Below are 16,594 nucleotides of genomic sequence, written 5' to 3'. Positions count from 1 at the left end.
TGCAAGTTTTTGGTCTAGAATTAAAGTCCGCACAAAAATCTAGGGTGAAAAACGCGATTTTATATCAAAAGCACCAAAAAATTAAAAATATTACTTATTGGGGCACATACACAGCTGTCACCTGACGACAATATTTGCTTAAAACAAAAATTCTACACTTTATACGTACATAATGTTTATCATCCACCCTTGGGAAAACATGTAGGAATAATATCGTGTAAGTAGAAGTAAGATTCAATGCGTACAAAAAAAGATCCATCTAATAATTATTTTAGTAATGCAAATACGGATACGGATGCAAGAAGAGCAGCAACAGTAGTTGCCGGATCTTGCGTAAAATGGCGAGCAATCGAAAAAAGGACAGATGTCATTTTGTTAGACAAAGACAGATATAGGGAAAACAAAATTAGAAAGGTTGACATTATCGACATCGAGGAAGTTCGCCAGTCACTGCAGGATCCCCTTAAGGGTTGAAAACTTGTCCAACGTCATATATCGTAGTTATAATGACAAAATATATTAAAATAGTCCTTTTTTGCAATTTTAACTGTAAATTTCTCAAAATTGTGAAGGGATAGAGCATTTTAGTAAACGGGACCGTAGTATTCAGCGTTTAAAAAAATTACGAGAAATGATTATTCTTGGCGTGCACTTTTTTTATTAAACAGTGTTATTGATATCGCGATTAATTTTTAGTTTGCAAGAAAAATGCATTTGAAATAGAAAATGGGTAATGAAAACCATTTAAGTAAATGGAAATGTAAAATAGTTTTTGAAACGGAACGTCCCGGTGTTCTTCCGACAGTCCCGATGCCCTAAACGGACGGGTTAAAACTCGGGCGCAACGCGCCATGCATTATTTAGTATGGCAAAGTGCGCGTCCCGGGGTGATAAGCGATAAATTTCGCGTCTCTACATTTTCACGAGTGCTTCTCTTCACAGAGACTCTCGAGATCTGTCTCGAGACTCGAGATTCGACAGATACGCGGAAATTGCTTCTCGACGCCTGCGCTATTGCAATCCGTTGCGCATCATGTGTACAAATAGTCGCGCAAATAAACAGCTGACGCTATTGCCTATTTTATAGGAACGACAGGCCTCGGTCTCTTGAGCGATGAACTCAGAAGCTAAAACTGTCAAAAGATAAAAAATAAGAAAGGTTCTATTGTTGATTTGTGCGCGCCTCAATATTGATAAGATTAAAACAAACCATCGACACTTGGACCCTATTTTCATGATTATCTATGGAAGTATGCAGCTCCAGGGACCAGGAGATAATGAAAGAATGTTTTAACATTTATCGACTACCGACTATATCGATACATTTTTTGAACGCCAACTAAAGGGGCGAATGCTGACTTTTCGGGGCCTGATGCTAATACTATTTTAGGGGGCCCCTTTTTCGAGCAGAACAGAAAATTGCAATCCCGTCAAAAAACGACAAAAAAATTTATTATAAATACTAACTTTTCTATCATGATTAAATTATTTCCTCGTTATTTTGATATTATAATGTTCTGTTCTATCTAAATAACAGCTAACATTTGAACATTAATAAATATCTATACAATTTGAATAAAATGTGTTTATAAGCAATATTCATAAAAACTATAGACGGTTTACACACGCACGCACGCACACACACACACACACACACACACACACACACACACACACACACACACACACACACACACACACACACACACACACACACGCACACACACACACACACACACGCACACACGCACACACACACACGCACGCACGCACGCACGCCCGCCCGCCCCACAGTGGGGCGAACGCCTCACTTTGTGGTATTTGCTTATAACTTCTACATTTTTCAATGAAATAACTTGAAATTTGACATAAATAATATACGATTATTATACATTTATTGTATGAAATCAAAATTATTTAATTAACAATTTTTCATAGCGCATAGATGATTTTTTTATTTTTTAAATACTTTTTAGTTTTTTTTTTAATCGGTTCTATTTAAAAAAATTTTTTTTATTTTATATTTTTTTAGTGCTTCATTAAATTAATATGAATAATTATTATCGCATATTTCCTTACTGCTCCGTATCTTGATGTTCTAGCGCGTTCTATTTTATGTTCTATTTGATAGTCTTAAACCTCGGGATATTTAATTTTTGTGAGTTTTATAATAGAAAAGGAACTGTTTTCTTGCTTCTCACATCTATTTCTTGAACTTAATCATCATAATCTACATCATTATCTTAATATGAAATATAATAGACATTTTGCATCTTCAGTTAATTCTTTCTTTTTATGTCCCATAATTTTTCGCGAATTAGATATTATTGGATCTGAAGCAATTATTAAATTATTAAAAATATCTTCATTATTTTGTATTCGCGACATTTTTCGCGAAGGATTTTCTCTATATTTTCTAAAATATTTATGGTTTGCTTCCTAAGCATCTTCAGATAATTGTCCTATTGGTACGATAGCATTTTTTATAATGTCATTGCCATTAATCAATAATTTGTGAACTGAGACTGAGACTGGCATGTAGTACCATGGGTATAATGATACAAATAATTCGGCAGTTCTAAAAGCATAGGATTCGAATTCCAACACGTTAATCCTATTACCGCTAGCGATTCCTTGCAACAAAACTCCAAATCGAGTTATTAAATTCTTATCTAAAGTTCTAAACCTGTAATGGCAGCTGATAATTCTGGATTAGCAAAAAATTTTCTGGCCGTGTTGCCATCATTGGATGTACCTTTTCCTTGTTTCACAAAGTCTATCAAGAGACCTGCTTTTGTTCTGAAGGCAGTCTGGTATCTCTCTTTTTCTTTGCTCGACTTTTCCTTTATGTCTCTCATTCCTCGCTGACCAACATTTGATATTAATTTTATACGAAATATGTAATAAGCATTCGAAACAGCGAATCCAGCAATGTAATGAAGAAAGTCCGAACGAAAAGTATTCATCTTTCACAATTTTTTGTTTCATTAAATTCAAATTGTTCATTTCACTTGGAGAAGCGCCACAAATATAACATTTCATTGATGATTTAGTATTTGTCATTATGTTACAGATTTTATTGTCGATCATAGTAAATAAAAGCGTATGCTGTATCGAAATACCTTCTTCGGAAACAGTTGATATCAAAGAAGATATTTCATCCTTAATTCTCTCAGTAATAGCTTTAACTTCAGTTTCTTGTTCCTTCACGAATTTGAATTCGATCGGTCTACAGAAACGAGTTGAGGAAGGGGTATCGTTTGTCCACAATACTTCGCCATTTTCATTAGAATAAATTTTTATTGGTACAAAACTGCATATAAAAATACTAGAATCATCATATAAGGGATGATCAAAATTCAACTTGTAACGCGATTGATCGGAAGCACCATCGCATCCCCATTTAGATATCATCGTTAAATTTGCAGATGCACTTAAACGAGGACGTAGCAGTTTAATGAATCTAAAAGCAGTATGATCCAAAAGACTTTGTAGAGAGACTTTAACACCTATTTCAGAAATTTCTATCGTTTCTCGCTGTGGAAAACAATCTTTTTTCGATAATTGAATTTGATAATAACTAGGTAGTGCTCTAAATCTAAATTTGGTGACGTCACGAATAATATTATATTGATAGCGTGTTAATCTTGCAGAAATATAAGTACTTAATGCAGTATCCCTATCAATCAAATCTGTTCCATTTTCAATTTCTTCACAGAATTGTCTAATCTTTTTGACATGTTCGAGATGTCTCTGGATAAAATTATATATAAATAGCGCGTCATCGGATTTTAACTTTTTCCGAACAACAAAATCAATCATTTCTGGATTATTCCGTACTTCCTCAGTTCTCTTTCTTTTATGTCGTTCGGAACATTCTACGAAACTCTTTGATCTATTAAGAGGCATACGCGTACGTGAAGAAGTAGGAATTAAATTCAGTACTTCGTTCGGAAAAGAAAATTCACAAATTTAACCAACTTTCATACCTTGTAATAAATTTGTTGTAATTGTAAGAGCTAGCTACCCATTTTGACTTCAAATTCTTCGTGAAAATCATGATTTTTCTTTTCAATGCTTTCAACGCGACTTTGGGTAATTCAGTATTAATACATGATGTCATGTGGCTTATTAAAGCCTCATAATTTGATAAATCAACACTGTAAAAAAATTTTGTAAAATTACAACTATTATAGTGGGTAATTTTGAGACCCACTATAATAGTTGTAATTTTACAAAATTACAGTACGGAAGGAAAAAGTAATTTTGTATTACAATTACACAAATTAAGAATGTGTAGAAATTTACACCTATTATAGTGGGTCTCAAATTACCCACTATAATAGTTGTAAATTTTACAAAAATTGTTTACAGTGAAGATTATTTGCACGCATACAATTAAAAAGTTCATGATTCGTTCGGAAATTTTCCATTTTGCGAGCGTGTTAAAGTATAATCTTCTGTATATTTTATATATTCTATATATTTTTCACTGTATCCTGAAAAGGACGCAAAGTGAATTGTATAAAGCAAAACTTTCAAAATCACTTTCCAGTTCATCTCTAACCATGTACCCTGGGGTCCTCCAATTTAATCCGACTGTCCATCTGAGATATCTCTCGTGTATCCCTTCTACTTTCCTCCTTTCCCTCCATCCCCATATTTCTGCCCCGTATCCCATCACAGTCCATATCAGAGTATTGTATAGCCAGATCCTTCTTTTCTAATCTTTTTTCCACATCCTCTTTCCCATCCCCCAAACTTCCCTCATTACTCTTGCCGCTTTCCTTCTTCTTTCTTTAATGTGCGCCTCCTGCCCTCCATTCTCCTTCAATGTATACCCTAGATATTTGAACTCTCTGACCTCTTCTAATTTCTTTCCCTTCCATCTCCAATCATACTTCCTCTTCCTCCCTCCTCCCTTTCTGAATCTCATTATCTTTGTCTTCTCTATACTCAGCGTTAAACCCTTCCTGTCTAAATACCCCTCTAGCCTGCTTATCATAGATCTCATGTCCTGTTCCTCCTCTGCTAGTACTGCTATGTCATCTGCATACATTAAAGTGTATATTTTCTCTCCTTTTAATCTCACACCCCCCATCTACCCTTCTTCATGTAATCCTCTATGTCTGCAATTAGTAAGTTAAACAGTATCGGGCTTAGCGGGCATCCCTGTCTTAATCCCTTCGCCAACAAGAATGAGTTCCCTTCTTCTTCTCTTCTTCTCACACTGCTTTTGGTTTCTCTCAACACTTCCTCTACCCTGTCTATCAATCCTTGCCTCACACCTCTTTCTTTCATTGCCTTCAATAAGACTTCCTTATCTACTGAATCAAACGCCGCCTTCAAGTCTACAAATAGCACTGTCATCTTCCCTTTCTCGTTTCCCAACTGTCTGTTTACCAGATAATTCAATGCGAATATCTGATCCATCGTCCCCATTCCTTTTCTAAAACCTGTCTGATTATCTGGTATCAAATTCTTCGTTTCGACCTCCCTCCTTATCCTTTCTGCCAGTATCGCTGTGTAGATCTTGTACATTGATGACATTATCGTTATTCCTCTATAATCCTTCACCTCCCGTCCTTCTCCTTTTTTCACTATTGGTATTATCTCTCCTTCCTTCCAATGTTTCGGCCAGCCTTCCCCCCTTCATACCCGTTTACATATTTCCCATATCCATCTCACCATCTCTTCCCCTCCGAATTTCCATGCCTCGTTCGGAATTCCGTTCTTGCCTATTGCCTTCCCTGTTTTTAATTTCTTTATTACACTTCTTACCTTCTCCAGTTCTATCTCTTCCTCTTCTTGTCTGTTCCTTCCTCCTTCTCCTTTCACAACCCTGTACTCCACGCCACCCATTAACTCCATGAAGTACTCCTTCCACTCTTCGAGCTTTATCTCTTCATTTATCCTCCTCCTTCTCTTTCTTACTCTGTCTATCAACTCCTATACCTTTTCTTCCGTTTTCGCTTCCCCTATATCTCTCTTATTATCCTGTCCTTCTCCTCCTTTTTCTTTCTTTTACATACTTCTCTATACTTCTTTCTCCCCTCTCTATATTTTTCTACCTCTCCTTTTCCTTTTCTCCATTTTCTTAGTTCTCTCCTCACTTCTTTCTTTCTCCCCTTGCACTCTTCATCCCACCATCCTCTTCTGTTTTTGTTATCTCCTCTTTTTCGTTCTCCTCTAATACTCTTCTTATCTTCAACGTTCCTTCCTCTATCTCCTCCTGCAACTCTCTATTTCTCTCTAGTCTTTCACTGAATTGCGTTCTTCCTTCATCGCTCCATATTCCTCTTCTTCTTATCCTTTCCACCTCTTTCCTTCTCTGTTTTCTCCTTGCGCTACCTCTTATCCATAGTATTAAAGGGTGATGGTCAGAGTCTACCCTTTCTCCTACTTCTAGTCTTTCCACTTTTCTTCTGATATCCTCATCTCCTATAATGTAGTCTATAACTGTTTCACCTTTTCCTTTTGTGCCTCCGTTTAACCCTCAGAGTACAGACTATAAAAAAGTTACGTTCCGTACGGACATGGGTTAGCCTAACCCGGCAACTTTGATTGACTGTATATCGGGCTGTAATTTGTCAATTAAAACAAATTTTTTTTCTTTGGATCGGAAATTTTCTCAAAAATACAATGGCGTTGATAGATTTATTACATTACTTGTTTAAACAAAGATACATTTAAAAATGTAAACTATTCTCAAAAAATTTTCATAAAAATTCACTTTTTCTTTTAAATTGCATAACTTTATGAAAAAAAAGATATCGACATTTTTTAAGTCGCGTTTGAAAGCTAAAAAGTTATTCTTTGAAATGGCTGAATTCGTTTTCTGATCCATTCCAAAAAGTATTTTTTTTTTGAACTATAAAAATACCCGTTTTTTTGCGATAGCGATATAACGTTACTTGCTTGATTTATCGTAATAACGCAAAAAAAAAAATCTTAAAGTAAAAATAGTTCTGTTGGATGTTGTTGATTAGTATAATATAAATAAATAACAAAAATTGAAATAATATTAACATGCATGCACCGATACGTTATGCTGGTATGCTACAGAGCATCATTTTGAGGTTAGAATGCACAAAAGTATATTAAAAATAGTAAATTATACATACCAGAATACTAAAAAAAAAAAAAAAAAAAAAAAACTTCTACTGCAGCAAATACTCGAAAAACACAAATTTTTTTTTAAACACGGATTTTGTAACGTTCCGTACGGACTGGGTGTAGACTACCCGAGTTCAATTTTCAAAATCGTATAACTTGAGCACCAAGCGTAGACTGACGCTGCCCCTTGGCGCTCACATAGTAGCTACCTCAAAGATTTCCCCCCCCCCCGGTACGGACCCCCACCATTCACTTCCTTTGAAATGGCGCTACTTTCAAAATTCGCTCGGGTTACGCTAACCCAGTGTGTACCCTGAGGGTTAAGATCATCCATCCTCTTTCCTCGATAAATTCTATTAATGTCCTGCCATCCTTGTTCACCTTCTTGTCTTTAGATTTTCTCTCTCTTTCTTTCCCTTTATCCTCTACTTCCTCCTCCCATCCTCCCTCCTCTCCCGTTCTCCATAAAACTGCTTATGGGTAAAAATGGAAAGATATAGGTAAAATATTTTTCATAGTTCTACATTTGTGCCAAATTTAAAAGAAATCGGAGTATCACTTGGGTAGGTTTACTTTGTAAGTAATATATTATGTGATATTAGAATAATATGACATAATTATGATACTACTTATGTTTCAATTGAAAAACCTATTTGCTTCTGAGAACGCTTTGTTATTATTATTATAAATCACGCACGACTTTTTGCTCATTTCTGACATAACTTTTAGATACTATTGGCGTAATATACTTTTTTCTTCGTTTGACGTAATATTTGCAATTCACTTACAAACAAGTTGTGTGAAGAGTTTAATTTTTTTACATCCGTGATGCCAATTTTTTGCTACGTTGTATTCACTTGTAACTGTCTGTTGCGAAGTATTTTGATAGAAAATTAAAATAGTTATAGCAATTGGTCTAAATATTTTTTTTTTATTATAGAGAATTGAGAATTTAATATCAATTCACTTGGGAGGATAAAGGAAGCCATAATGTAGGTATAATTAATCTCAAGTTTGTGCATAAACTTTAATTTACTGTTAACTCATACTGCAAATTACTGTCATCACAGTATGAAATAATATACTGAATTACTGATGCTAATAACGACGCAATTAATTTTATTCATCAGGGATCGATACTAAATAATTTGACAGCACATATAAACTATTTTATTAATTTTTTTACACAGAAATTCAGAAATTCCTCTTTGGAACTCTATATGAAGTAGCAAGAATCAGATTTCTGAGTCAATTACATAATCTCAAAGTCATATACATCTTATAAGAAATAATCAAGATTACAGATGGGAAATTTATTAAATTACAATTTATAATTTTTCAATTATAATTTATAATTTTTATAATTTATGTAGTACCTCGAGTACCATAAAACAAGCTCGCAGTTCAAGTACCTCGCAAAAACAAAACCAATTGAACAATAAAAATCGATGTTAACTGAACTGTGGAAATTCATAGCAGAAGAGTGATCGGCGTGCATATCATTTAAAAATTCTATTACAGTTCAGTGGTTATGCCATCAGAAAGATATAATGTAATTACATATTTTAGCAAAATTTATCGCACGTAAACCAAGACAAACGGTGCGCACGTAACGTATTGTTTTAATATCATGAATAAAGGATAAATAAAATTGTACGAACGCGATGTTACGAAATTCTAGATGGAATTTTCCTTTGCTAGAAAAGTGGCATTTTAATTGAGAACTAGTTTGTCGAGATCGTAATCTCCATCTTACAGTACTTTGAAGTTCCGAAAGCATCACGCGACACAGTTGTTGATCTACCGCTCGCTCGTTATGTCGTTCGCGTATAAATCTCATACGATAATATCGATATAGATAATCGCGCAGATAACCATGTGTACATGAGCAATAATTACATATTACTTGTTACTCATGAAAAAAAAGACGTCGCCGTGCTGCGCACCTACACAGCAAAATACGCATTTGTCATTTTTCTACAGAAATGTTTACGTTATAAATCTTTTCTTCTGCAAAAAGTCTTAAGTGAGACGTAGAAATGTCAAAACTCGACTTATATTAGGCATGTATACGCGCGAGATTATTACAACGGATATAAAACGCTGTTACAGATAAAACATCTGATTGTATATCTGCCTCTTCTAGATAAAACAATGGAAACTTTCGTTTACGTAATTGTCAATATCGCGATGCAGTTGAATTGACAGTAATACGCGCGAGGAAGGACGGCCACGCCGAGGACGTACCCAAGACCTTTGTATGTCTAACTCTTTGAAATGGAGAACGCGTACACTCCTTTCACGTACGCGGTCCAAGTGTCACGGCGAGTGCGGCTGCACCGAGTGCGATTGCACCGAGCGCGTACGACGCCCCGTTGTAGCTCACTCAACCTTGTCGGGACACGGGAGATTGCTGGTCGATGATGGCTGGGGTATCCAGGTATCCAGGGTGGCGAGAATTCGAGAATGAGCGCCAACGGGATTCGGCGATTCTTAAAATATGTAATGCCAAGAATATGATTCTTAAGCAATGAAAAATCCTGGCACACGATACATGCATGGGAATACCCACGACAGTCTCGGAAATATAAGCAATTCAAATTAATCGTTGGCGAGTAGAATTTATGCATTTAGAGCAATAAGACACATTAGACACTCTGATCATTTTAGTAAGTTTTCTTTAGTTTAGCTGACGTTGATTTTTATGCACAATTGATGTTGTTTCTTCTTTATATAACGTACGATATATTCAGATAAAACATAATGCAACATTTATGCCAATTTTCATAAGTTAGAATAATATATTAAAATTTTTAAAAACAAAGGATACAAAGAGATCTACGAACCAAGCAAAATGTGCTTTAATAATGTATTTCAAATTTAAGTAAATATAACAAATGTTTCGATCTGTAATAGGGTTATCTTCAGTGCGATATAACACAATAACCGTCACTTAAACTAAAATCGATGAAATGTGGTTAGATTGTAAATTTATTTTAATATTGTTATAGAGAAAAATTCTTCTCTGTAACTGACGGTTATTGTGTTATATCGCGCTGAAGATGAGACTTTATTACAGATCGAAACGTTTGCTATATTTACTTTTTATAATACATTATTAAACACATGCACCTTGCTTGGTTCGTAAACCCTTTGTACCCTTTGTTTTTAAAATTTCGAACCTTGAACTGGTTTTGAAATTTTGAACACTTATTTTTATTTAAATTTTTAGTTTTCATACGTATCTTGAGCATTGTGAAATATATATGAACAAGATGCAAACGTTCAAGATCTGAAAATATCTAACTATACTGGTGAGGATAACGTCTTTTTCACAAATTTTTATATAATCCTAACAAAAAGTCTTTACAAAAGAAACAAAATGCCAAGTACATAACAAAACAAAATTAACCAAGTACATAAATGTGTAGATAAAGTACACAATGTAAGTACATACACAATTATGTACTTGGTTAATTGTATTGATCTCATGTTTATCTTTGGAGCAAAATTAACTTTTAAAACAACTGTTACTTTTAAAGTCCACACATATACTTGTTGTTTTGTTATATACTTGACTTTTTCTTTCTTTTGTAAAGGCTTGTTAGGATTATATGAAAATTTGTGAAAAAGACGTTATCCTCGCAAGTATAGCAAGTTACGTATTAAAGTAAAAAATTTAAATATTATTCTATTTTATAAAAATTAGCATAATGTATGTCTTATCTCAGCTAGTATATAGTATCACGTTATATAAAGAAGAAACAAGATCAGTTGCGCTTGAAAATCAACGTCAGCCAAATTAAAGGAAAATTACTGGAATAATTATAGTGTCTAAACATATAATTATTGTCGCTTTGATTGTGTAAATTCTACTCGCAACGTTCTTAAAAAGGACGGGGAATGTCAAAATAATTCTGCCAGCTATAATGTGATGGCACTGAAATTTAAGTATTCATATATAACTAATGTATCATATATAACTATCATATAACTAATATTAAAATAAAATCATGAGAACAAAAGTTTTGAGAAATACAACCGCGGCAACAAATGTGTCGTGAGATATTAACATTATTTTATTAGTTGTATGTAACTATCATAGTTATATAAAGCTGTATGTATATATATATATATGTATAGTTTTATATAAAATACTATGATAATTATATTCTTTTCCTGGCAGGAAAAAAGTTTATATCTAATTATATATATAATTATATCATGTTACATACAATTTCATACAATAAGATCTATTTATGTATTTAATTATATGTAATTATATCAAGATATTTATAACTCCATATCAAATTATACAACATTATATTAGAACTCTTTTTTGAGTAAAAAGTAATTATATGTAATTATATCAAAATATTTATAACTTTATATCAAATTATGCAAAATTATATTCGAATTCTTTTTCGAGTTGAGGTACATCAAATTATATCCAAATTTATATATATTTGCGCTAAATTAGATATAATTATATATTACTTTAATTGTTATTCTATGTGCTGGCGAAAGTTTATTATTCTGATAATTATATATACCTAATTTATATAATTTTATATAATATATATATGTACGTGTGTGTGTGTGTGTGTGTAATAAATTTTATTTATTTTATTAAAAAATTTAAGCTATTTAACAAAGTTTTAGGCCGGTATCATAGTCGAATCTTATATTTAAGACCATCTTAAGTAGATCTTAAGATATTATGAACCAATCACAGAGCCGTATTAACATCTTAAGACATTACTTGCGACGGTCTTAAAATAAGAACCGACTATGAATACCGGCCTTAGACATGTATTTTTCTCTGAAAAATCAATCATGCCATCATGACATGTTTTTTGTATTATTAATAATATATTTTTTGTTTCTAAATATATTCTTGCGTCTCCGGCAGAATCTTAAGCGGATTTCATCTCTCGTAAAACATGATACGAAGTTCGCAGTCGAGCAGATCAGTGCGAGGATAAGATAAATCTGTAATTTGTGAGTGTGTGTTTTTTCTTTATTATTTCACAAATTACAGATTTATCTCATTTCTACACCGAACTCTTCGATTATAATGCAGCTGGGTGGAGCAAACCCGTCTGACGAAAAGTCGATAGTGTATTTCTTCGCGATACGATTGCGCGTCACAGTTTCCGAAAGTATCTCCAAGCGATTTCAGTTCCCGACGGTCATTTATAATTCATAGTATAATATAATTCATGAATTAATAACGTCTCTCAGAGATACGTATATTTGCCTCAGCCTTCGAGAGAATTAATTAATAGTCGCATATGACATACGACGGCACACAGCCGCTGGTTGAAGTTATATAGGCTGCGCGTTCTACGATTTGCGATCGACGGTGCCGATTGAAGAATGTAGCGCATCTCTTCTTCTAGGTCTTCGTTCCTCGAGAAACTTCGTTCCTCGGAATCGAGTGAGAACGACGGGTTTGTGCGGCAGCTCGGCCCGTATTTCGAAGCGGAGGAGCGTGCGGAGAGAGAAATGGGGAGGAGAGCATCTAAATAGAGGGAGTGAGGCGGCAGGGAGGCGCGAGGGGTCGAGAAAAGTGGTTCTGGCTGTGTTTTCTCGGCGTAAAGGCGTTGCTTCTTTGCACCGCAAATTGAAACCCTCGCTCTCGCGCCGCGAGTTGCTCGATTAGGAAGTAATTATATGGGGATACGTTTCGCGTTCCCGAGGGAACGCGTAATTCTCTCGGTCAATTACGGTGAACAGAAAAGTGGCCCCGAAAAAAAATTGGCATTCGAGATGCGCGTGCCTTATTTCGCTCGGCCTCTCGCTGACAATATTGTGACAAAGGCAACAATCGTTCTAATTAAGTGCTTTATTCAATTATAATCGAGCTGCTTTGATATCGAGTTTACTGTACGCACGCGAATCCTTATTTTAGCAACGTAGAGGAAACGTTCGTATTTCATGAAAGCGCGTTTTTGCAATAATCTTTCTCTCGCCTTTGATTAATGCCATTTGCCGGCAATTAACTGTTCCGAGAAAATAGACGCAAGTAGGAGTTGACGAACGTGAAGTTATCCCGACTTTTTTAATTTCAGTGCATTTGATGTATTACGGTTGCAGTTTACGCTTATTAAAATAATTTCTCCATTACTGAACGCTCAGACAAGACTTTACGGTTCGCGGCAATCTCGTGGCATCTTGTGCGAGTCAATCTCGCTAAGCACGCACGTCGTTCAAGGTACTTTATGCACCAGGACGAAGGTTTCCAATACGTACCACGCCCTTGGGAGACGTTAGTTGTTCAGGGAAAATGGCGGGAGAAAAGAGAAATGAGCAATTGACGAGCATCCCCCGCTTCTAACATATAAAGTATTAAAGTGACTTGTATATTGGCTGAGGTAACTTAAGACCAGGATAGGCGATATTTGCAGTTCGAAATTCGCGCTTGCAAATTTGGGTCGAAGTTATTTCCTCGGAAATTCGTCGCGGCAGGTTCCCACGTATTTTCTCTCGCGGTATTTTCACGCCACTTGAATTATGGGTAACGCATAGACGCGATATTTCGACGAAAATTTTTACGCGTGACTTCTAATAATAGCGACGGCCAGAAACGGACGGTTCGATTACGTAAAAGCTTACGTACATCTGCCTGTAATTACGCGATACTGTCTCTGGTGGCCCACCCACGCGAATGCGTTGTCCATTTCACGAAAGCGAGCGAATCGATTGCTTTCGAAGCGCGTTCGGAAGCGTAATCGCGGAAAGCCTTTCTATCTCTCCGATGTAATGAGTGTCACGATTTCTACCGCGGACAAAGACGAGATACGCGGAGCGTATCAAACATGCTGCGCTAGATCGAGGTCATTAGTCATGAAATCTATCGGATAGAGACTATCATTGCTGCGAGTGCACGCGCACTGGGAACAGCCAACGATGACGCTTTCCGGGGATCGTCGGCGGAAGTGTGCCTAGAAGAGAGAGGGGATCGCAGAGTGAACTTCGATCTCCCACCTATAATCCGGAATTTCCTATCTTGCGGAGAAATAAGGAATTAATTATACATTATTCGGAACCAATTTGTGAGTCATCGCTTTACGAGAAATCACGTCGTTACTTGCATTTCCAGCCGAGCTTCTAGAAATACAGCATTAGCGAGCGTTAAGATGAGACACGTTAAGAGTAGGTACAGATAATTCCTGGCACAAATAATTTCGGTAGCGCAAACAGAAAGAAATACCGTTTACTGAAAACTTCTTATCTGAGTTCGTACTTTGTACTGCGACGATTCATGGTTGGAAAGAAATATATTTTGTTAAATATTTTGTGTTACGTTGGAATATTTCAATTAAATTATTTTATTTCTCAGTTGCAAACTTAAATAATATGAATTTTAAAAAAATTGTGCGTTTTTTCACAAAATACTTTTATCAGTCCTTGATAGTGCAGGCTTGATTATCATTATCATCTTGATGAGTTTCCTTTCACTTGGCACGTATATTAGCATTAAGGATGTTGAGACACAGTTAAGTATGTACGCAGTATTGTTAGGTATTGTTATAGCACAGGAATATCCACATTGGCTATCTCGACACGCGCATTTGTCATCCTTATCAAGAAAACACCTGAGACTCTTAACGTGTGCATCCGATATTCGTGCAAGATAGCTTTATTGGCTCGCTCGGGGGATCCTTGAGCTAATACCCGGTTGTGAATAAAAAAGAACTGTCGAACAATTTACAGAGATCCTCTTAACAAGTACCACAAAAAATCGGCTCAAACTGCAAACGCTTTTTATCTGCAACATGCACGACTGTATCATTTTCTCTTAAATCGCTTTTCTTTGTTAGATAAAAATTTTGAGCAAAAAGTTATATAAAAGATTATTGCAATTTTACGGATAAAATTAAGTAAGAATTATTAAAAGGTCGCTGAGTAAAATTCAAACGATACAAATCGCTTTGTGAAAATTTAATATCGTCTCTATCATCGACTCGTTAACGCAGATTACGAGTTTCACATGCAACTTTGTTTTGCCGAGCAGGAAAATTCGTTAGTGTAGATTTTCCATCAAAAAACGCAAATTTGGAAAGTACATGTCTCACTGTCTTCCATTGGCCAGCAACAGTACGCAGTATCGACGGACTCAAGGTTACGTGATGAAGACAGGAGAACGGTATTCGTAACCGTACAGGTGCAAAGTTCGGTACAAAGGAAAGCGAATCTAAAATAGCGGAATGTTCCGCGCGCAGTTCGGAACAAAGAACGTCAGCAATTATCCAAAGATCAATCTACATCAATTAATCAATGCGATATAAAATCTGAAGTTCGAGAGTCCAAGCAGGATGTGTCGGACAATAAAATCCCAGGATTACGCGAGCTGAACGAGTAAGCCGTGCTCCGGTGGGCCTTGCATTTTTCTTCTGCTATATAGAACAATCCGCTTCTTTATTTCCTGGAAATATCATCAGAGATTTTTCCAGCCGTGCGTTAATTCTCAACTATCACGTTTCGTTCAGAGGCGAAGTAATCATCGTAAAGTCTTAAGAGTGTTTTCCGCATTTTCTAGTTCTTTAATCTGCTAGAATGGACCTATTTAGAACCAATAATAAGTGGAATAAGCTTTTTCTTAATGAAATTATTCAGGTAGCGACGTTTCTCAAATCATAAAAAGAGAACCATCGCCGAATTGGTTCAAATATTCGGAATGGAATGAAAGAAAACATGGAAAATTCGATAAACCCATATCCTGTCAGAATGCATTTCTTTCTCGGCGATCATTGTTCCAGCTGCTCATGATGCTTTCGAAACACCAAATTGAATGCACGAACACACAGTGGAGCCCTAATTATTAATGAAGGAATGTGTTGTCTGCGTATTCTACATTACTAACATAATAAACAATGTGTCGCGGCGTGGCTAAATGATACTTGCGTTATTCTGAAATCAAGAATCCGAATCCGAAATCCGAACTTCGATTCTCATTCACGAGTGCAGATGTCCGCCGAATGAACTTCAGCACTGGCTTGTGTGTGTGTACGTTCCTCTCTCTCTCTCTCTCTCTCTCTCTCTCTCTCTCTCTCTCTCTCTCTCTCTCTCTCTCCCTCCCTCTCTTACGAACCGGCCGTATCTCTTTGTCGCGCTTGTGAATGCCAGGCGAACAGCCTTTGGTCCCGTCCTTTGGTGCAGTCGTACTCGGGGCCGGTGCAGCCGTACTCAATGAGTATCACCAGCGGGTTCAGTGCTAGAGTATCGACCCACGGCATGTGGTGGCTCATTCTCCTTTCTCCTTCGTTCCTTCCTTTCCTCCTCGCTCGCACGAGAAATCAGTTCCCTCTCCTATTTTCTATCATCGTTTCGCTCGGCTTTCCGCCTGCGCTCTTTGTCGTGCTCTCCTAGAGTACTCCGCCGTCGCTTCCTTAAGGTCGATACTCGCGTAAACGTGCACGGGAATTCCGCCAGTTTGGTGCGACCTCGCTTTGTTGTACATGCGCGGTGATCA

The sequence above is a fragment of the Temnothorax longispinosus genome, chromosome 10 (assembly GCF_030848805.1).
Source record: "Temnothorax longispinosus isolate EJ_2023e chromosome 10, Tlon_JGU_v1, whole genome shotgun sequence".
Classification (NCBI taxonomy): domain Eukaryota; kingdom Metazoa; phylum Arthropoda; class Insecta; order Hymenoptera; family Formicidae; genus Temnothorax; species Temnothorax longispinosus.
This window is presented reverse-complemented; position numbering follows the sequence as displayed.